General features: G+C 35.2%; 1 non-coding gene across 1 annotated transcript; it reads left to right on the top strand.

Moving 5' to 3' along the window:
• Window positions 1-635: 635 nt before the first annotated feature.
• Window positions 636-798, top strand: LOC111759136 (U1 spliceosomal RNA). Its single transcript, XR_002793220.1, has one exon. It is a non-coding gene; the product is annotated as a U1 spliceosomal RNA (small nuclear RNA).
• Window positions 799-21,860: the final 21,062 nt, after the last annotated feature.

Here is a 21,860-nt window from a genome sequence, read left to right as displayed (position 1 = left end):
TTGCTTTGTGTATGTTTAAGTTCTGTTGTTTGGCACATACACATTTAAGATTCTTATGTCTTCTTGGTACATTAAAACTTTTGTCGATATAATAGCCATATTCATCCCTGGTAATTTTCTGTTTTCTGATTTTTAGTTCACCTCTTTTTTTTTAAATTAAAGCTTATACGGTACATCTTTTTCTACCCTTTGAATTTCAACTTACATGTATGGTACAATTGCAGTGAGTTTCTTGTGGATAGCATGTTGTTGGGTCATGTTCTTCATCCATTCTATCAAATTTCTTGTAATTTAGTTGGCATGGATATACTATTTACATTTAAAATAGTTTTTGAAATGTTAAGGGTTAGGTCTACCATTTATTATTTGTTTTCTCTTCATTCTGTTTCATTCCTCTTTCTCCCTTTTTGACCTTCTTATGGCTTATTTGAGAATTTTTTAAAATTCCATTTTCATTTATCTACCTTCTTAAGATTATATTTCTTTTTATATTCTTTTTAGTGAGATATCAACACCTGACAAGGACTTTATGAGAAGAAAAATTACAGGCTTAAATTACTTGTGAACCTAAATAAACACTAATAAAAACATTATTAGCAAAAATAAGGTTAGAAACTATATTAAAATTAAAGTGCATACTTACCTGGCAGGGAAGATACCAAGATCACGAAGGTGGTTTTCCCAGGATGAGACGGATTTACTGTACTGGGAATCTACTGGTCCCTGCGATTTCCCCACATGGGAGAAACTCGACTGTATAGTTTTTTTGATGAAGGGCTGTGTTTGCACTTTCTTCCTAAAATAAAAATAAAAAATAAAAATAAAAGTGCATTGTGATTCTGTTCAGCATTCAAGGAATGAAAGATTTATTTAATCTTATATTTTATCATAAAATCAATATTGGTGTATACATTACCAGATTAAAGATAACATTTCAAGTACATCTCAATAAATGCAGAAAACACATTTCATAAAATTAATTTCATTCATGGCAATATATTTTAACAGACTAGAAATAGAAGGGAACTTCTTTAATCTGAAAAGGATTATCTAAAATTACCTAAAAGAAATTATTCTTAATAGTGAAATATGGAAGGTAATCTTTTGCAATTCATTAACAAGAAGTCATGAGTGCTTCCTCATTGCATTTCTATTTAATGTTATATTAAATGTCCTGCACAATATAGTAAAGAGAATTAAAATAATATATGACATAAATGAAAGAAGGAAAACTCTCATCATTTGCAGATGATATAATTGTCAATGTAAAAACAAGAAATGTCTGATGAGTTCTTAGATTCAATAAGAGAATTTAACAATATACTAAATGTGAAATAAATATCCCCAAACATCTTCCATCTCTAGATATCAGCAATAAACAGTTAGAAAATGTGATCTTAAAACATGTTATTTACAATAAAATTAAAACTATAATGTTTCTAGGAAGAAATCTAAAAATTAACGAACATGTATGAGACTTTTATGGAGAAAGTTGTAGCATTATTGAAAGATAATAAAGGATACGTTAATAAAATGCAGTATAACATATTCACAGAATGGAAGACTAAATGCCATAAACATGCTAACTTATGGCTAATTAATATTCACTTTCCTTGCAATATCCATGAAAATCCCAAAGAGGTTTACTTTCATAAATGAATCATTGTTTTACAACTTTCATTTAATTCAATTCTGTATCCTGAGAATATGATTTTTAAAAAGTATGTGGAAGGTCAAAGGATAAAGATAAAACAACACACAATTGATAAGGAAAACAAATTTTGAACTTGTCTTAATAAAACAATAGTACAAATGTCTAAATGATAGGCAGAAGACCAACAAAAAAAAAGAAAAACCACAGAGAGCCTATAAATAAACATTTTGAAATTTGATTTATGATAATGCTGGCAGTGAAGACTGGTAGCTGATGATAATTTTTTTCCCATAACAAAAAGAGCAATCACTTTAATATATGGCTAAAATTCAATGTTTATGACAATTATTACAAAAATAAAACCGCAACAACAACAAAATGTATTGCTAGATTACAAGCTATTCTTGAAATAATTGACTTTTAAAAGTGGTACTGGAAAGATCATTTAGCTGTATGGAAAAAACAAGTAAATAGAGGGGAAAAAACAGAAATTGGATTCCTGCCTCACAACGGTCACAATGATGTTTTCCAGATGGAGAGTGACTGAAATGTAAAAAGGAAAAATGAAAAAACTTTTAGAAAACAACTTAGGTTTACTTTATTTTTTATTTTATTTTTAGAAGGTGAGAGGACTATATAAACAGCATAACATTACAAAAATGAAGATCATAAAGTAAAGGATCAATACATTTTATTATATTAAAAGTAAGAAGTTCTTTTTATAAGAATCAAGAAAAAGAAAAGATAAGCTATGATCTGGGAAGCAATCATTGTAACATATATAATCAATAAAAGATTGATGTCCAGAATATATTAAAAACATCACTGAATCAAGAAGAAAAACACAAATGAATAGAAAATTTGAACAAATGAATAAAAATGCCTATCATCAGAAGAATTCACAGTCCATAAGCATTAAAATAAAGGTACTCTACCTCATTAGTAAACAGAAAAACACAAATCACAATAAGAAGCTATCATTTTACACATACATGCACACCCCAGAATAGGAAAAACATCAAGGTGAACAAGAATGTGGAACAAAGGGAACACCAGGTTCTGCTAGTGGTAGTTAAAATTGATACAAGCTTTTGGAAATCTTGCACCTCCAATTAAAGTGAAAATATCCATATTTTATGTACCAGGAACTCCATTCTTAAGGGCATACACTAAAGAAATTCTTGCATATGTGCTCCAGGATTCAAGTACAAAAGATTGGAACAGTACTGTAAATTGGCTGCAACCAAAATGTCCATTAACAATACAATGTATAAATAAATTGCTGTATAATTATGCATTCGAATAATATACAACGGTGAATATAATGAGCTACAGTTAAATTATCAAAATGGATAAAACTCAACAATATAATATAGAGAAAAATAAATCACAGAAGAATGTGTGCAGATTATTCCCATTTATAGAAAGTAAAAAATAAGAAAATCAAGCAAACAATATGTTGTTAAAGATATATACATACACATAGTAAAATTACAGAGAAATAAGGACATGACTGCCAAATATTCAGGATTAAAGATGTTACCTCTTGGAAAGGGAGTGAATCCTACTACAGAGGAGCACAGGGGCTGCTTTTTAATCTGAGTAATAGTTTTGCAGATAATTTTATTATTATTATTTATCCTGAGTGCATAATTCTGTAAATTATTTTTGTATGTACATGCTCTATTTTCCAATAAAATAAAATGAAGGCTTTTTAAATGGTGCTGCACCATTTTACTTTAATTTCTTTAGGATTGCCACTTTTCTTTCTCACATGGATAATGCATGCACATATACACTCAGATATTCCCTTTTATTTTTTAATATATCTTATTCAAAATTTACTTTGTGACTGATCAGCTTATACATTGAATAATAATATTTCTTTCTCTTATTTCAACCTTAATGTACTTTATTGTACTCTGAATATGATTTATATATTTAAAAAAGGTCAGATCTTCCTGGTGAAAGGAAACAACCTAAAGCTTTTTAAGTCAGTTTTCAATTTTTAAATGCTCCTGGGAATTTTACAGAATCTGGAATTTATTATCATTAAAAGTAGCATCCTTTTTCGCTGGATCAAGTAGTCAGAAGTAGAAAGAAAATAAATTTAATTGTTATGTATTTTAATAGAGCAAACTGAAAGTGTACCTCTTTCATTTATTAAGTGATCATATAAGAATTAAGTTTAATATTTGCCCATAGAGAAATAAATCCAGGGAGACATATAGCTTTACATAACTTAATGAAAGTATCTTTTAATAAATTATTTTAAAGTATAAGTCTCAATTTAAAACTATGGGCCAATTTACATTTATAGGCAATGAAAATTACAGATCTGTAAACCAAGATACAGATAATAATGTTTATTCATCTAATATGTATAACAATATATTGAATAAAATGTATCTTGAATTTTGAAGTCTGTTTAAATAGTTTTTAACACACAAACCTGCCATTTTATATTATTATAGTTTGTTTTATTCAGAGGTAAAATCAGATGGGTGGTTTTATTTATATAGACTATTTTTATGTCTTCAAATGCTACTTAGGCTGTTTCACAAATCATTGTAACTGATCTGAACCACATAATTAAATACTAAAATACAGCCATCTATCAGAAGAAAAATAAATCCTATTCTCTTTAGGGTTGGATTAGTTTTTCTAATCTTGAATTAGCATTTTGCCTTGTAATTCAAAGAATTTCATTTTAATTCTCTGAGTCATACCCCACACCATCCTAAATCTATCATTCAGAATTAATTACTACTATCTTCCAGGTGAATGTGTTCTGGCATATTGATAAAGTTAATATCCACCAAATTGGTTATGTACTTGCCAACCATAGAAAAAATGCTTATATAATGTGATTTCAAGAATGATAGAAATAAAAACTGTAAAATTCATATTGGGTACTTTACAGTTCACAATGTAGTTTAAAGTATAATGCTAGATTTGATCTGGAGACAAATAAATGGCTGCTACAATTATTTTACACATTAGGAATGGAGACTCAGGAAACCTAAGAAATGTGCCAAAATTCCACAGCTATTAAGTGTTGGGAGACAGTTCTGCATAGATTTGTCATGTCTGTGTGTGTCTTTTAAGCAGAGGCATTCTCTCCCCTCTGGTTCAGGCTATATTTTCAGGGATATTTTATATCTAGCAGCCTGGTAAGATAGAGGTAGTGTCTCCCTTGAGCAATGGTTGAGCAAGTTTACTTGCAGACCATTATAAAACATTTGGGTTTCTTAAATTTGGGATTTCTCAGCTGTGATGAAAACCCATTGTGTGTAGAGCATCTACCTGAGCCTTTCTGCATTGATTCTTTGGGAATTGGGAACAAGGGAAATTGACATGAATAAGTGACCATGAATAATAGAGTCCTTTGTCTCTAGCTTAAGAGTCTTTTGTTTTCTGCCAACACTAAGAAACTGTGGCAGACTAAATTGTTAGTTTGAGATTATGGTAAAATCTCAGACCTGTCATAGCATTTGACTATAAATTGTGGAGCAGAGGAGCCAACAGGGTTCTTTTGTTTCCTGACTCAGCTCATTTCTTATATACTACAATGGGTCCCAAGTCTCCAAATTAATACTTTCAGATTCCCAGGATAAATCTTTTTATGTGAAAAAAAGAGATGCATGTTCTCACATCCTAATTGGGCTAAGTGCCTCATATACCACCATTTTAGTTTTATGTATATGTGTGTGCTATAGGATATCTCTAGAAGGAAAAAAGCAGTAGATGACGTGTTGCTTCTGGTGAAAAGAACTAGATATAACAAGTAGGATGGAGATTCATTTTCAATACACACATTTTCATCTATGGGAAGTTGTTCTCTGTGGAAAGCAGTATATTACAGGAATCAATAAAATCAAACTCTCTAGGTCTGATTTTTCCTAACTGTTCTCTATTGACTGCTATATCAAATATTAAATGTAAAACTTTTACTTGACAATTAGTATAACCATGTACGACTTCTGATTTTGATTTTAGTTCTGTGGATTATGTTTAAACAAGTCAAAAGTATGTTTCCTGATTTTGAGATACGGAATAATATTGCACAGTTGTCACTTTATTGAATATGTACAACAGTCCTGTGATGTTTATAAAGTATACCTTGCATAGCTTCAGGTGATTGATTTAAAATTGATCTGTATTACAAAAAGCTCATATTCCCAACTAATTGACTGTGTAACGTTAATTCAAGTTATTTAAAGTTAACTTACATATGTTTCAGTTTCCTCATTTGTGCAGTTATAAAATTGTGCAATTGTAATAACTATCTTAATGCATTGTGAAGATTAAATGAATTAACGTAAAGCCCTTAATGCAGTGCCTTCCTAGAGTAAGAGCTCAATAAGTTTAGTGGTGGAACTTCTCATTATATGAAGACAAGGTACAACATAAAGTGAAAACACTGAGATGATATAAATAGATAGATGGATGATAGGTAGATTGTTAGATAGATAGATACCATCAGCTCAGACTGAGATGTAAATTTGTGATGTCAGAAGCAATCCTCTGAATAAGCTTTGATAAAGGAGAGAGAAGAGAACTTGAATTCTTAAAGAAAAGGCTAATGGTGCCACAGAGGGAGTGAGGATATAACACAAGCCATCTGGGGTTTAAGCTCAATCTATTCACTTGACTAATTTTTCCTTTAGATGAGTACTGCTTTAGGTGTGTTGGTTACTAATTAATCCCTTCCACTGTTTTCCTCATTCATTCATTTACTTATTAATCCAATAGTTATTCATTTGGTACACTTAATGTGCTAGTCTAGGTGAGTTTTGGAGAAAGATGCTAATCAAATAATGCACTATGTGAGATAGACACGATTATTATAACCATTTTAACAAATGGAGTACTGAGGCTTAAGAGGTTACATAATTTGCTGAAAACCATAGCTCAATTTTCTTTTTTTTAACAAATCAATTTTATTGATACATATTAATAAAGAATATATTTCATCCAAAATGTATAATCAGTGGTATTTGGTATAATCACATAGTTGTGCATTCATCACTTTAATCATTATCTGAGCATTTTCATTTTTGTTATTTCAATAATAACAATCATAAACAATAAATAGACAAACAGGAAGGCTCTTCACCTCTCAATCTCTCTATGCTTCCCCTGCCAGACATAGCTGCTATTTCTGGTTATTCTTGCACATTTATTTATTTTTTAAGTAGTTTTATTGAGTTATATTCACACACCATATGATCTATCCAAAGTGTATAATGGCTTTCAGTATAATCACAATGTCGTGCATTCATTACCACAAAAAGTTTTTAGAACAATTTCATTACTCTGAGAAGAAAAACTACACACCCCTTAGCAGTCACCTATCAATCTCTCTGTCCTTCTCCAGCCTTGCACAACACCAATCTAATTTCATCACTATAAATTGATTTATATTTACATTTCATATAAATGGGATCATACCATTTGTGGTACTAGTGTCTGGTTCCTTTTACTTAGCATAATCTGGCTTTTGTCTGATATTAACATTTTGTATTATTAATATACATTGGTTTGGTTTTAAAGAAAAACAGTCATATGTGAAATTTTACCCATATTCATTGCATATCTGGTTTTCCTATGCTATACAGTCCATTGTTATGTTTTTTGCTTTCCTTTTAGTAATATACATGACCTTAGACTTTCCCTTTAAACTACTGTCATAGCCATATAATAGAATTGCTAGTTGCAAACATTGTTATGCTTTCATCTTTTATGTTCATTTTCAAGATTAACACTTATCTTTTTTACCAATTTTGGACAAGTTAACCCTCAACTTTCTATTCTCAACCCTTATTCTATTTTCTAATGACCTATATTCTAACTATTAACTCCATAAGTTTATACAATACATTTAGCTCATAATAGCACAATCATGTAATATTTCTCCTTTTGTGTCTGGCTTTCTTCACTCAACATAATGACCTCCAAGTTTATCCATGTTTTCATATGCTTTACAACTTCATTTATTCTTACCACTGCATAATATTCCATCATGTGTATCCACCACAGTTTATTTATCCATTCATTGGTTGATGGGCACCTGGGTTGTTTCCGTCTTTTGGCAATCATGAATAATGCCGCTGTGAGTATTAGTGTGCAGATATCTGTTCATGTCTCTGCTCTCTGTTCTTCTAGGTTTATATCTAGAAGTGGTATTGCCAGGTTATGTGCAAAAGTGCTTAATTTTGAGGAGGTCCCATTTATCTAATTTTTCTTTTGTTGTTTGTGCTTGAGTGTAAGGTCCAAGAAACTTCCACCTACTGGAAACATCCACCAACTGGAAACATCTTTAAGATGTTTCCCTATATTTTCTTCTAGTAGTTTTATAGTCTTGGCTCTTATATTTAGGTCTTTGGTCCATTTGAGTTGATTTTTGTATAGGGAGTGAGAAAGGGATCCTCCTTCACTCTTTTGATTATGGATATCCAGTTCTCCCAGAACAATTTATTGAAAGGACTCGTTTTCCCCATTAACATGGCTTTGGTAGGTTTGTCAAAAACCAGAGGGCCATAGAGGTGAGGGTTTATTTCTGAACTCCCGATTCTATTCCACTGATTGATATGTCTATCTTTATGCCAATACTATGCTGTTTTGACCATGGTTGTTTTGTAATATGTTTCACGATTCAGGCAGTGAAATTCTTCACATATTGCTCTTCTTTTCTAGAATGCTTTTGGCTATTTGGGTACACTTTCCCTTCCAAATGAATGTGATAATTGTCTTTTCTATTTCTGTAAAATAGGCTGTTGGAATTTTCTTTGGTATTACTTTGAATCTATAGTGAGAATTTTACTTCCTCTTTTCCTATTTGGACACCTTTTGTTTATTATTTCTTGTCTAAGTACTCTAGCTAGAACTTCTAGTACAATATTGAATAATAGTGGTGACAGTGGGTATCCTCATCTTGTACCTGATCTATGAATCAGTTTGTGTAGGTTTGATATCTTAACAATATTTATTCTTCCAATTCATGAAAATAGAATATCTTTTGAATTATTTAGGTCTTCATTGATTTCTTTTAACATCGTTTCGTAGTTTTATGCATATAGGTCCTGTATTTCTTTGGTTAAATTGATTCCAAGGTTTAAGCCTTTTTGTTGCTATTGTAAATAAACTCCCCCCTCCACCCACCGATTTTCTTCTCAGATTGTTCAATGTAGAGAAACTTTATGGAATTTTGCATGCTGATCTTGTACCCTCTCACTTTGATGAACTCATTTATTAGTTCAAGTAGCTTTGTTGTAGACATTTAAAAATTTTCTAAATATAGGATCATGTCATCCATGGGTAGAATTTTATTTCCTTTTCTTCTATTCAGATGGCTTTTATTTTATTTTTTCTCTTTTCTAATTTCTCTAGTTAGAACTACTAGCATAATGTTGAATAACAATGGTGACACTGGGCATGCTTGTCTTGTTCCAGATCTTAGAGGGAAAGTTTTCAACTTTTCCCCATTGAGTACAATGTTGGCTGTGGGTTTTTCATATATACCCTTTATCATATTAAGGAATTTTCCTTCTACTCTAGTCTTTCAAAGTGTTTAATCAACAGAGGATGCTGGCTTTGCCAAATGCCTTTTCTGCATCAATTGAGATTGGTGGTGGTTTTTTACCTTAGTTTTTTAATGTGGTATATTACATTGATTTAGTTTCTTATATTGAGCCACCCTTACATACCAGGGACAAGGGATAAATTCCACTTGGTCATGGTGTATAAGTCTTTTGATATGCTGTTGAATTGTTTCTAAGTAATTTGTTGAGATTTTTGCATCTATGTTCATTAGAGAGATTGGTCTGTAATTTTATTTTCTTGTAGTATCTTTATCTGGTTTTGGTATTAAGGTGATGTTGGTTTCATAAAAAGTGTTGTGTATTTTCCTTTCTTTTCGGTTTTTCGAATAGTTGAAACAGGATTAGTGTTAATTCTTCTTGAAATATTTGGGAGAATTGACCTGTGAAGTCATCTGTTCCAGGACCTTTTTTGGGGGGCGGGGGGGGGGGGGGGAAATGTGATTGGTTTGCTAAGTTCTTGTATTTCTTGTGGTGTCAGTCTAGGTTGTTTGTATATTTCTAGTAATTTGCCCATCTCATCTAAGTTGTCTGGTTTGTTGGCATACAGGTTCTCATAATATTCTCTTATGATTCTTTTTATTTCTGTGTGGTCAGTGGTAACTTCTCACATTTCATTTCTGATTTTATTTTTGTGTGCCTTCTCTCTCCCTCTCTCTCTCTCTCTCTCTCTTTTTTTGTTAGTGTAGCTAAGAATTTGCCAAATTTTATTGGTCTTCTCAAAGAATCAGCTTTTGGTTTTGCTGATTGTCTCCATTGTTTGTTTTTTCTTTCCATCAATTTTGTTTATTTCTGCTCTAATCTTTATTATTTCTTTCTTTCTACTTGCTATGTGGATGATTTGCTGTTCATTTTCTGGTTTCTCCAGTTGTTCCATTAGATCTTTGATTTTAGCTCTTCTTTTTTAATATAGGAGTTTAGGCCTAAAAATTTCTCTCTCGGCACTATCTCTGCTCTATACCATAAGTTTTGGTAAATGTTGTGGCTTTCATTTATCTCAATATATTTACTAATTTCACTTACAATTTCTTCTTTGACACACTATTATTTAGGAGTGTGTTGTTTAGCCTCTACACATTTGTGATTTTACCTATTCCCATCTATTATTGATTTCCACTTTCATTCCATTGTGTTCTGAGAGTATTTTTTAAAATAATTTCATTCTTTTTATATTTATTGAGACCTGCCTTGTGACCTAACATGTGGCCTATCCTGGAGAAAGATCCATGAGCACTGGAGAAGAATGTATAACCTGCTGAGTTTGGCTGTAATGTTCTGTATATGTCTGTTAGGTCTAGCTTATTTATTGTAGTGTTCATGTTTTGTTTCCTTGTTGATATTCTATATATGAATGTGAGTGATATCTTGATGTTTCCAACTATTATTATAGAGATGTCTTTCTCCCTTCAGTTTTGCTGGAGTTTACCTCATGCATTTTGGGGCACCCTGGTTAGGTGCATAGATATTTATGACTAGTAGTTCTTCTTTGTGGATTGTCCCTTTCATTAATATATAATGCCCTTCAGTATTTCTTATAACTTTTTTGCATTTAAAGTCTGTTTTGTCCAATCTTAGTATAGCCACCACTGCTCTTTTTTGGTTACTGATATGTGGAGTACCTTTTCCCAATCTTTCACTTTCAGTTGGTTTATATCCCTGGGTCTAAAGTGAGCTTCTTGTAGGCAGCATATTTTTCATTCATTCTGTCAGCCTGTATTTTTTGATCAGGGAGTTTAATCCAATGATATTACTGTAAATGCATTATTTACTTCCACCATTTTATTCTTTGTTTTTCATATGTAATATCTTATTTTCACCTGTCCGTTTATGGATGAAAAGACTGTAAAAAAGGCATACTTGTCTGGTTATCCTTTCTGCTATTTTTGCATTCTTTTTTGTTTCTTTTTTTTAAGATTTATTTTTTATTTATTTCTCTCCTCCCCTGCCCCCACCCCCAAGTTGCCTGCTCTCTTTGTCCATTCACTGTGTGTTTTTCTGTGTCCTCTTGTATTCTTGTCAGTGGCGCCCAGAATCTGTGTGTCTTTTTGTTGCATCTTGCTGCACCAGCCCTCTGTGTGTGCTGTGCCACTCCTGGGCAGGCTGCACTTTTTTTGCATGGAGTGGCTCTCCTTATGGGGCACACTCCTTGTGCATGGGGCTCCCCTACACTGGGACACCCATGCATGGCAAGGCACTCCTTGAGTGCACCAGCACTGTGCATGGGCCAGCTCACCACATGGGTCAGGAGGTTCTGGGTTTGAACCCTGGACCTCTCCTGTGGTAGGTGGATGCTCTATCAGTTGAGTCAAATCCCCTTTCCTATTTTTGTCTTCTATACTCTCCTCCAAATCTTTCTTTCCTATCTTTTTCTTTTAGGTTGTAACTCTCCCTTTAATCTTTCCAGCAAATGTGGATTCTTTTTTTTAATGAACTCTCTCAGATTCTGTTTGCTATGAATATTTTAAGTTCACCTTCATATTTGAAGGACAATTTTTCTGGATAAAGAATTCTTGACTGGCAGTTTTCTCTTTCAGTTCCCTAATTGTATCATACCACTGTCTTCTCACCCCCATAGTTCTGGTAAGAAATCTGCACTGTTACTGGGCATCCCTTGTATGTGATGCTTCTCTTTTGCTGCTTTCAGAATTTTCTCTTTGTCTTTGACATTTGACATTCTGAGTTGTATGTGTCTTGGAGTAGGTCTGTTCACATTTATTCTGATGGGGGTATGTTTCACTTCTTGGACATGTAAGTTCATTTCTTTCATAAGAATTGGGAAATTTTCAGCTACTACATCCTCAAATACTCTTTCTGCCTCTTTTCCATTCTCTTTTTCTTCTGGAACTCCTATGACTTATATGTTGTTGCATTTCATGTTGTCATTCAACTCTCTACTCTATTTTTTCCATATTTTTCTTTCTTTGTTATTTTTGCGAATTTCAGCTGGTCTGTCTTTTGTATCATTTATTCTTTCTTCTATCACTTTGAATCTATTGTTGTATGCCTCGAACGTGTTTTTGATCTCACATATCATGTCTTTCATTCCCATAAGCTCTGTTGCTTTTTTATTCAGATTTTCTGATTCTTTTTTGTGTTCACTCTGTGCCTTCTTGATGTCTTTTATCTCTTTAGCCATGTTGTCTTTCAACTCATTAATTAGATTTTGGAAACTTGTGTGCATCTCAGTGATTAGTTGTCCAATTTGTGTGTCTCTTCTGGGGCTTTAATATATTCCTTTTCTTGGGCAATTTCTCCCATTTTCTTAGTATGGTTTATAATTTTTTGCTGATGTCTAGGCATCTGATTAGGAAGGTAAGTTTACTCAGATGCTCAATTTCTTTTTCAAAGGGATTTAGTCTTGGGAGGCTTTTTGTTCTTAATGTTCTTTAATGCTTGGTACAAGCTGTTCTGGGTCTTTATGATTATCCCTGCTAGGTGCTCAGATCTGGGCTTGATCCCAGTAATGGGCTGCAGACCTGCAGACCTGTTTCCAAGGGCCTTGGGGGGGGGGGGGGGCAGGAGTTGTGAAGGCTTGAAAAAGCCACTCTTAGTTATTTACTTTTAATTTCCCCAAGGGCCTTGGGGGGGGGGGGGCAGGAGTTGTGAAGGCTTGAAAAAGCCACTCTTAGTTATTTACTTTTAATTTCCTCAAGTGCACCTCCTTCGTTGGCCAGAAGATGGTGCTCTTTAGCAGCTATCCCCGTTGAAAGCCTTGTGGGAAAGTGTTTGCAACACCGTAATAGAGGGTACTGCCTGGAGGCTATGTGCCTCATAATTCAAGCATTTCCAGAGGCATTTCTCCAACTTTGTTGGCAGTTCCCTCCCTTTTCCCATGTAGGAGGCAATTGCACTCCCCCCTGCATCCTCAACAACCAATTCTGGTCGGTAGATAGGGAGATTGAGAGGGTCAGATCTTTTTAGTCCCTTGTCAGCTTCCAAGATAAATAATGGTGTGGTCCCACCTTATCTGGAAGGGCTCATGGGACACTGGAAACCAAATTTGTACATCAAAAGTTTAGTCAGTCTTAGGCTATGTCCCTCTCTCTCTCCCCTTCCCTGGGGAGGTGGGTCCCTGAGGTTCCCTTTGTCTGTAGCTGCCAGCCCCAAGACCTGAAAATTCAAGTATCTATTGAGTGGGGAAGGATGCCGGTTACAGCAACCACAGCTTTTAACTCACAGTTTTGCTCTTGCAATTCTCCCTCTCTCAGCCGAGTCCAGCTTTCCTCTCGTGTACTCAACCCTAGAATATATTTTTCCATGCTGTTTCCTCCTGTCCTCTAGCTATTTTTCTGGGAGAGAAGAGAGTCCTGGGACTTTCTAGTCTGCCTCCATCCAGCTCAATTTTTTTATATGTTAAAGGTTGATAAAAATGCTACCAATTTCTGAGCTTTAAATGAGTTAAAGACTATAAATCACTTCGCATCAGTGCATGAAACACTGATCTAAAACATAGCTATCCTTTAGAATAATATCTGAAAGTTCTGAAGTTTGTTTACCTAATGACACTATTTCTTTTTCATAGGTACAAATCCCACTTATGCAGAGAACACCACTTATTCTTTGCCAGAAACATACCCTCTAGTATCTTCTTCTAATCCCCTTATGACGGGGGTATCTCTGAAATTAAAGTTCTGGGAGCTTGTTTCTTGGGGGGCTATGACTCTGGAATCTGTAAGCTGAGGTGAATCAGAGACTTCTCCCTTTGTTGCCTACCGACTAGGCATCAACTTTACAGATTTGACTATGTACCTTGACTCTTGCAAATATCAGAAGCTTACCTGACTGCCACTCATTTGTTTTCTGTCAGTAGTAGCAGGCTAACTCCAGGAAGAGCCAGTGTTGTCTGAAGTTGCCACAGCTATTTTGGTCACATCCACAGTGTCTACTGACACCACTGCAGCAATGTCCAATACTTTTCTCATTTTTCACAATCTCTTTTAGGAATTCAAGCTCAGGAAAATGTAGCCTCATAAGATACCTAGCTCAGTTAGGGCTCGAGGCAAACATGGACCAAGTAAGATTCACTGAATGACTGAAATTTGTTATTGGCTTGGGTCCCATTATTCAGCCACTCTGACATGATTCTCTTTCAGTTTTAGCCTGAGCCTCCATTTATGATTACAGTAACTCTATAGACACAGCTAGGATTAGTGTTGTTTAGGACCAGGCCTGTGCTTATTACTAAGCCCCATACTCTAGTAACCTTGAATCTTACTTAATTATGGTGACATGCATTTGCAAGCTATACATACCAGAATTTCATTATCTTTGGGAAAAATATAAGGTTCATCAAGAAGTAATCATATTAAAAATGTTGGACAACCCTATCCCACAATCTGCATCTTCTTTAGAGATGCCACCAAATTTTCAATGTATTGAAATATCACACTTTCTGTTTGTAGTGGGCAGAATTCTAAGATGGCCCCTTAAAATTCCCAGCCCTGTGAAAACACACCTCCCACACTTACTCAATCAAACACTAACTTAGGTTGCTGTTGTAAAGGGATTTTTCATATGTAGTTAAGGTTACAAATCAGTTGATTTTAAGAAAGAGTGATTATCCTATGTGAGATTAACCCAATCAGGTGACCCTGGGCTGGGCTCTTCTAAGTGAAAGAGATTTGAAGTGTTTACAGATTTCAATTTGAACAAGAGTATCTTTTTCTGGCTCTGAAGATGAAGGAGGCCTTATGATTTCTAAGAGCTAAAAGCAAGGTACTATTAACAGCAAGAAAATGCGGACCTGAGTCCCACAACCACAAAGGAACTGGATTAGGCAACAATCTGAATGTGCTTAGAAGAAAACTCTCATATCCAGGTGAAAATGTGACCTCTTAACATCTTAATTTTAGCCTGTGAAATCTTAAGCATTTAACCCAGACTACAGGACTCAGACTTTTGACCTACACATCTGTCAGCTAATAAATAGATGTTTCAAGCTGCTGTTTGTGGCAATTTATGTTGCAATAAAAAGCTGTTTCACCATGTTCCAAATACAGTTTTATTGTATTGTTGAGTTTTAGAATTCTTTCCATTTTCTATCTTCTCCTGTTCTGCCTGGATTAACTTTTTTATTAGTGAAAATTTTAGGAGGCCATCTGATGTGTTAGAAATGTGGAGATCTAGAAAGACTTGACTGTAAAGTGTCTCCTGCCAACGTTTAGTAGAATTACTCCTGAACCTTTGTCTAAGTCCACATATCTTCATAATATTGAGAAGGTATTTCTCTAAATGAAACAGAAAGTCAGTCTTTTATCCCCCTTCTATTAGATAAGCTGGACCATTGCTTAATTTTTTTTTTTTAATACTTTTACCATGTGGAAGACTTAAAGGTCCAAAGACAGTTATGCCAAGACTAAAAGTTCTCATAGCTTTTAATCCTTGTACCATTCAAGGAAATTTTCTTTAAACTTTCCATAATAATCTTTCATTTATTTCTATTTCAATGATATTTCATTTCTTTTTTTTTAATATGTTCATTGACCATTTGTATTTTTATTTATTTATTTATTTAATTGATTTTATAAAAATATTACATTAAAAAAACCATATGAGGTCCCATTCAACCCTACCACCGCACCCCACCACTCCCCCCCCCCAGCAACACTCACTCCCATCATCATGATACATCCATTGCATTTGGTAAGTACGTCTCTGGGCATCTCTGCACCTCATAGTCAATGGTCCACATCATGGCCCATACTCTCCCACATTCCATCCAGTGGGCCCTGGGAGGATTTACAATGTCCGGTGATTGCCCCTGCAGCACCATCCAGGGCAACTCTAAGTCCCAAAGGTGCCTCCACATCTCATCTCTTCCTGCCATTCCCCATATCCATATCAGCCACCATGCCCACTTTTCCCACTCCACTCCAATGCCACCTTTTCTCTGTGGACCTTGGATTGGTTATGTCCGTGGCATCTCTATGTCAAGAGGAGGCTCAGATTCCACATGGATACTGGATGCAATCCTCTTGCTTTCAGTTGTAGGCACTCTAGGCTCCATGGTGTGGTGGTTGTCCTTCTTCAACTCCATCTTAGCTGAATGAGGTGAGTCCAGTAAATCAGATTGTAGGAGCTGAAGTCTGTTGAGGCTCAGGGCCTGGCTATCATATTGTCAGTCCAGAGATTCAAATCCCCTAAATATATCTTAAACCCCAACACCAACTACAATTCCAGTAAAGTAGCATGAAAGTCTAATGAAAAGAGATTCCATCTGAATCCAGTTTCATCACGCAGAAACACCAGCTCCAAAGAAGGGCCATCTGACATGGCAGTGAACCCCATCTGCCATGACCATAGAGCCCGTGGGTCTCTTTAGCCCTCAAAGGAACCAATACCTGGGGTTGTATCTACTTCATCTGTCTCTTAGATTCTGCTCAGTTGTGCATAAGGGCAATCCTTCTGACAGCCTCCAGACTCTTTTTTAGAGACTCGTAGCCATATAAACTCATTTCTCCTTTCCACTTCCCCCTTACATTAGGTCAAACAGCATTTTCAAGTCATGTTATTATATGTAGACACGGATATTCTGCTAGATCCGCATTGAACCTTCAATTCAAGGTAATTTTCCAGTTGCATCATCAGTTGGTACTTGATAGTGATCCCTCGGTGCCAGGGAGGCTCATCCCCGGGTGTCATGTCCCACGCTGGGGGGAAGGCATTGCATTTACATGTTGAGTTTGGCTTCGAGACTGGCCACATTTGAGTAACATAAAGGCTGTCAGGAGGAAATTCCCAGGCACAGTGCTGCTCTAGGCCTTGTTCTTATTTCAGGCATATAGGCTCACAAGCATAGTCATTAGTGTCATGCTCTCACTGTTGGACCCTCATTCCTTCCTGGTCCTTACCGTTGCACCTGGGGGACTGCCGCTGCTCCCCTAGTGACCATGACAGAGCACCCCCAGCCAGGAACCCAGTACCCCCCCCAGCGTAGTTTTTAATTGTTGCCTCTATGAGTATATCCAAACATTACCATGCACCCTGGACATATGCCCTGTATAGCTCCCTGTCAGCCATATATCACCTGTCAATAGTATCCTATACCAGTATTCCTCTGCTGCCATTGTTGAACCACTCTGTGATCCAAAACTTCCTGAAAATTGAAGCCCAATATATTGTCAGGTTCCCTTACTAGTAAGATGGCATATAGCGATGGGTTTAAAGTTTAGATATTAGAATACGTGTTGACTTGGAAAAATTCTACATCCTATCTTTTTCTTTTTTTTTCCCCTAATTATTGATATTTCATTTCTGTGGCATCTCCCTAGTGTGGTTAAACCATACTTCAAAATCCCCTTCACTGCCCAGGCAAGAGCTCTGACTCCTGCCTGGCAAAGACTTAGTCATTTATAATACACTGTGGATTGTATAGCCTCCATTATAGTCCATTCTGAAGTATCAAACTCTGAGATTATTTCAAAGTTCCAGGGGCTTTTTCTTTCCTGGAGCATCTGAAGTCATTTAGATCTTCTGAAATGGATAGTGATCCTTATACTCATTCTAATTTTCTCTCTCCCCCTTTTTTTCTTCTCCTCCTCCTTATTCCCTCTTCTTCCTTTATTACACCCCTTGTTCTCATCCTCCACCTTTCTCTCATTTTTGTCGGCTGATGATCATACTGAGAAATCCTCAAAGAAAATGTGGTCCGTTTATTTTTTGAGTCACCATTAATTATACAATTTTTCCAAGTCTAAATGGGGCCTGGAAATGACACTACATGCATCAATTGGTGCCATGGAATGATACTCTTAACTAATCTGTCCCTTTTTCTTTTCTGCTTCTTGGTAGGAAACAAGAAAACTTCATCCCTGAGTGTTGAGGTGCGAATGAAGGTAGCAGTAGCCTTAAATTTTATATTTCATCTAAATCTAAAATGCCATCAACTGTATTTTTAAAAGGAAAAAAAATGCTACCAATGAAACTGACACAATGCTTTCTTAGCTTTAAGATTTTTTATTTTATAGTAATTGAGAGTGTCGTTTGGATTTAATTGGACAGGATTTTAAAAATACAATGTCACTATTTTACTTATATAGGAAGAAAAAATATAAGCCAGTTAAATTTATCATATTTCTAAAGGTCTTCACATTCAGTGTCCAACACTTTTGAAATATTTTTCAAAACAGCATTGTTGTCATCTGTGTTTCTCTGTGTAATACTCTCAATGCTATCAAAAACATTGGTGACAAATAATTTTTTAAAAAAATCACTTGTGCTAGGTTCTTATGCTTCCACAATAATGTAAAACAATTCTATTTTGTGTCTTGATTTTGGAAAGTTTTAAACTGTATTCATTTCACTATCTTGCCAGTCTTTTCCTCCAATTCTTTTTGCCCTTTGGGTTAAGAGCTACTTTCTGACTGCTGACACTCTTTTCCCTAAGTCTGATGGTTGCATTTGGTCACAGGGTATGGAAAGACTAGTTCTCCAGTAGGAATAATTTTAAGCAATTTTAAGATACTATTGGTTAAGATGCAGTCATGTTTCAGAGATGTTTTGAAATGTGAAAATATACCATTTTAAACTGAAATTCAGTATCTTAATATAATAGCATCAACAATATGATTATTCATTTCTGGCAGAACTTTATAAATTAGTTTGTTTAAATTACATCACAGACAATCCAATGAAAACTTCCTTTAATGAAACTTAGCATTGAGGACTTCATAATCAATTATATTTTCCTGTTTTCTGGGCATTTGTCTTTATTTTCATTTCATCGGACTACTATGAGGAGGGGAAATCTTATTCTATCATACCTAGCACACCCTTACTTTAAGACCTTTCAAAAAGCTGAAGCAGTGTCTGACATGAAATAGGAATTAATTACCTCTTTAATTTGTTTTACATATAATGCTAGTAATAATTATGTATTATAATATTGGATGTTCTTTCAAATACCTGAAAAATGTCAATTTGTATTTGTAAAATAACACAATTGCATTCTAAATAAGTGTGATCTTTCCTGAGCTGGTCATATAGCTGAGTTTTAGGTCATGTATTTGTCTGCCAATCATATAACCACTTTTTTTTGGATGTCTTCAAAATCTCTTATATAATATATTCAACATTGAATTATTTATTCTTTACTCTAAAATCTGTTTATTTGCCAATTTCCTGTACCCATATGGAAAATCTAGGAGAGAGAACTTCTACTCTTCTTTCTCATCCTTCTGCATTCTATCATCTATTTAATCCTATAGATTCTATCTTCTTAATATTTCCTGAAACTGACTTCTTCTCTCCTTTCCAAGTTTTACTGATTTATTTCTGTCCATCATCACTGGATTAATATAATGGCCTCCTAAATGGTATTCCTCTCTCCAATTTCTCTGTCATTCATTCCAACATACTTCTAGTCTTCAAGAAAATTTTAAAGTGAAAATATGATTGTGCCACTTAGGTGTTTAAAAAACCTCAATGGCTTCCCTATAACTATAGGAGAAAAAAGCCTTTACCATTTCATCATCTGACTCTTATTTCCCTCTGAAAAGCAGTCTTACCAATCATTCCATTCACAACACTTATAATTTATATCAAATTATTTCACATAGTCTGAGTGCTAAGTAATTCCATGTATTCATACATTGCACATGCTCATCTCTCAGCATCCATATCTCTCACTTTAGAAGATTAACAACCTGCTCATCCTTCAAAACTCAACTCAATTCTCATAATTTTTTCAGAAATGTCCTTAGTTCTCTCAGTCTAATTTATGTGACATTCCTTTGTATTTTCATGAAGCTCTTTTCATAGTTAGTTCATCCTTTCTCTTATAATTGTCTTATGAGGGAGGAATAGAATAAATGGAAGAGGGGGTAATTGGGGAGTAATGGAAGTGTTCTGCATGATTGTGCAATGATGGATACAAGCCATGTTAAATTTCACCAAAAATTTATAAAAGTGTACAGTTTAAAATGTAAGCCATAATGTAAACTATTGACCATGGTTAGTAGCTATGTTTCACTATTTGTACATTGTTGTAGCAAATGTAACATCCACATGTAAAAAGATCATTGGTGGGGAAGGAGGAAAAGGGAGAGGATGTTGGGTATATGGGAGTCCCTTATATTCTGTATGTGACTTTACTGTGACCTAAAACTTCTCTGAAGACATAATGAAAAAAAAAAGGTAAGACACTGGGGAAGAAATGGAAGAGACTGCCACTGTACATACCGGACAACACCTATTACAGTGATGAAAGGCAAAATGTCAAAAAAATTTTTAATAATATTTTTCATTTTTTTAAATACCCAAAATGTATTGGTTAGAGTTTTCTAGGGAAACAGAATTAATAAGAGATATCTATCAATAGTATGCAATTCTATAAGAGTCTCTCATGCAGCTGTGGGGATACACAAGTCCAGGTTCCACAGTCAGGCTGCAACCAGGGGCTGCAATGAAAGTCCAATGAAGGTTCTTGATGAGTTCCGGGAGATGTTGGCTGTCCAAAGATGAGCTGGGAGATTCTCTCCCAATCCTTTTAAGGCATTCAACTGATTGAGTTAAGCATCACTAACTGCTGCTGGTAATCTCCCTGATTGATGTAATGATAACCAGCTATCTATGATCTACCACTGCAGTAAAGTCAATGGTGACTAAAGTCCATAAATGCCCTGGTATTACAGTTAGCCCAGTGCTTGCTTGACCAAACAACTGGGCACAATTACCTGGCTGAGTTGACACAATAGCCTAACCATCACACTGAATTTTTTTACTTTGTTTCAAGTTTTCTAAATTATTACACATTTGACTCTAATGTTTAAACCTATCATTACTATTTCATTTTCCTATTAATTGAATTTGGCAATATAGTAGGCTTAATTTTTGAAGAAGATTTGGATCACAGAGGGGTTCAGCTATGACAAACGAGTAGCATTGGTGTGGGATGTCATTGATGGGGGATACATAGGCAGGAGGTAGCCTGGGCATGCATTTAGGGTATATAGATATGTTCAGATGTTTGTTGGGTATTGCCACAGTGGGTTGAGATTCAGGTGACAACTGAAGGACTGCTGGATTCCCATCCTGGGGAGCTCTGCCACATTCCCCAATGTAATAGCAACAATTCACCAAGTGCAGGGGAAATGACCAGTGAAAAAGGATGATGGGCCCTGTGATACTGATGACTATGCTTATGAGCCTGTTGCACTTGAAATTTCAATGTGGCCTAGTGTTGCAAGGTGCCTAAGAGTTACCTCCTGAGATCCTCCATGTTGCTCAAATGTGGCTACTCTCTAAGCCAAACTCAGCATATAAATGCATTACCTTCCACCTACCCTGGGACATGACTCCCAGGGATGAGCCTCCCTGGTGCCAAGGGATTACTAGGAAGCATTGGCTGGTGATGCAACTGGAAAAAGACCTTGATTAAAAGGGGAAAATGGTAAAGACAAATGAGTTTATATGGCTAAGAGACTTCAAAATGAATCAGGAGGTCATCAGAGGAGTTGTGCTTATGCATGTCTCAGCAGGATCTCACAGATAGTCAAAGTTGATACTTACCAAGGTTAGCTCTCGAGGGCTATGGAGACATCCATGTCCTATGTTCATGGCAGATAGCTCCAGAGTTTGGTGCCTTGCCAGTGGGCCACAATTTGGAA

The sequence above is a fragment of the Dasypus novemcinctus genome, chromosome 5 (assembly GCF_030445035.2).
Source record: "Dasypus novemcinctus isolate mDasNov1 chromosome 5, mDasNov1.1.hap2, whole genome shotgun sequence".
Classification (NCBI taxonomy): Eukaryota; Metazoa; Chordata; class Mammalia; order Cingulata; family Dasypodidae; genus Dasypus; species Dasypus novemcinctus.
The sequence above is the reverse complement of the archived record's forward strand: the minus strand, read 5'-3'. Positions and strand labels throughout refer to the sequence as shown.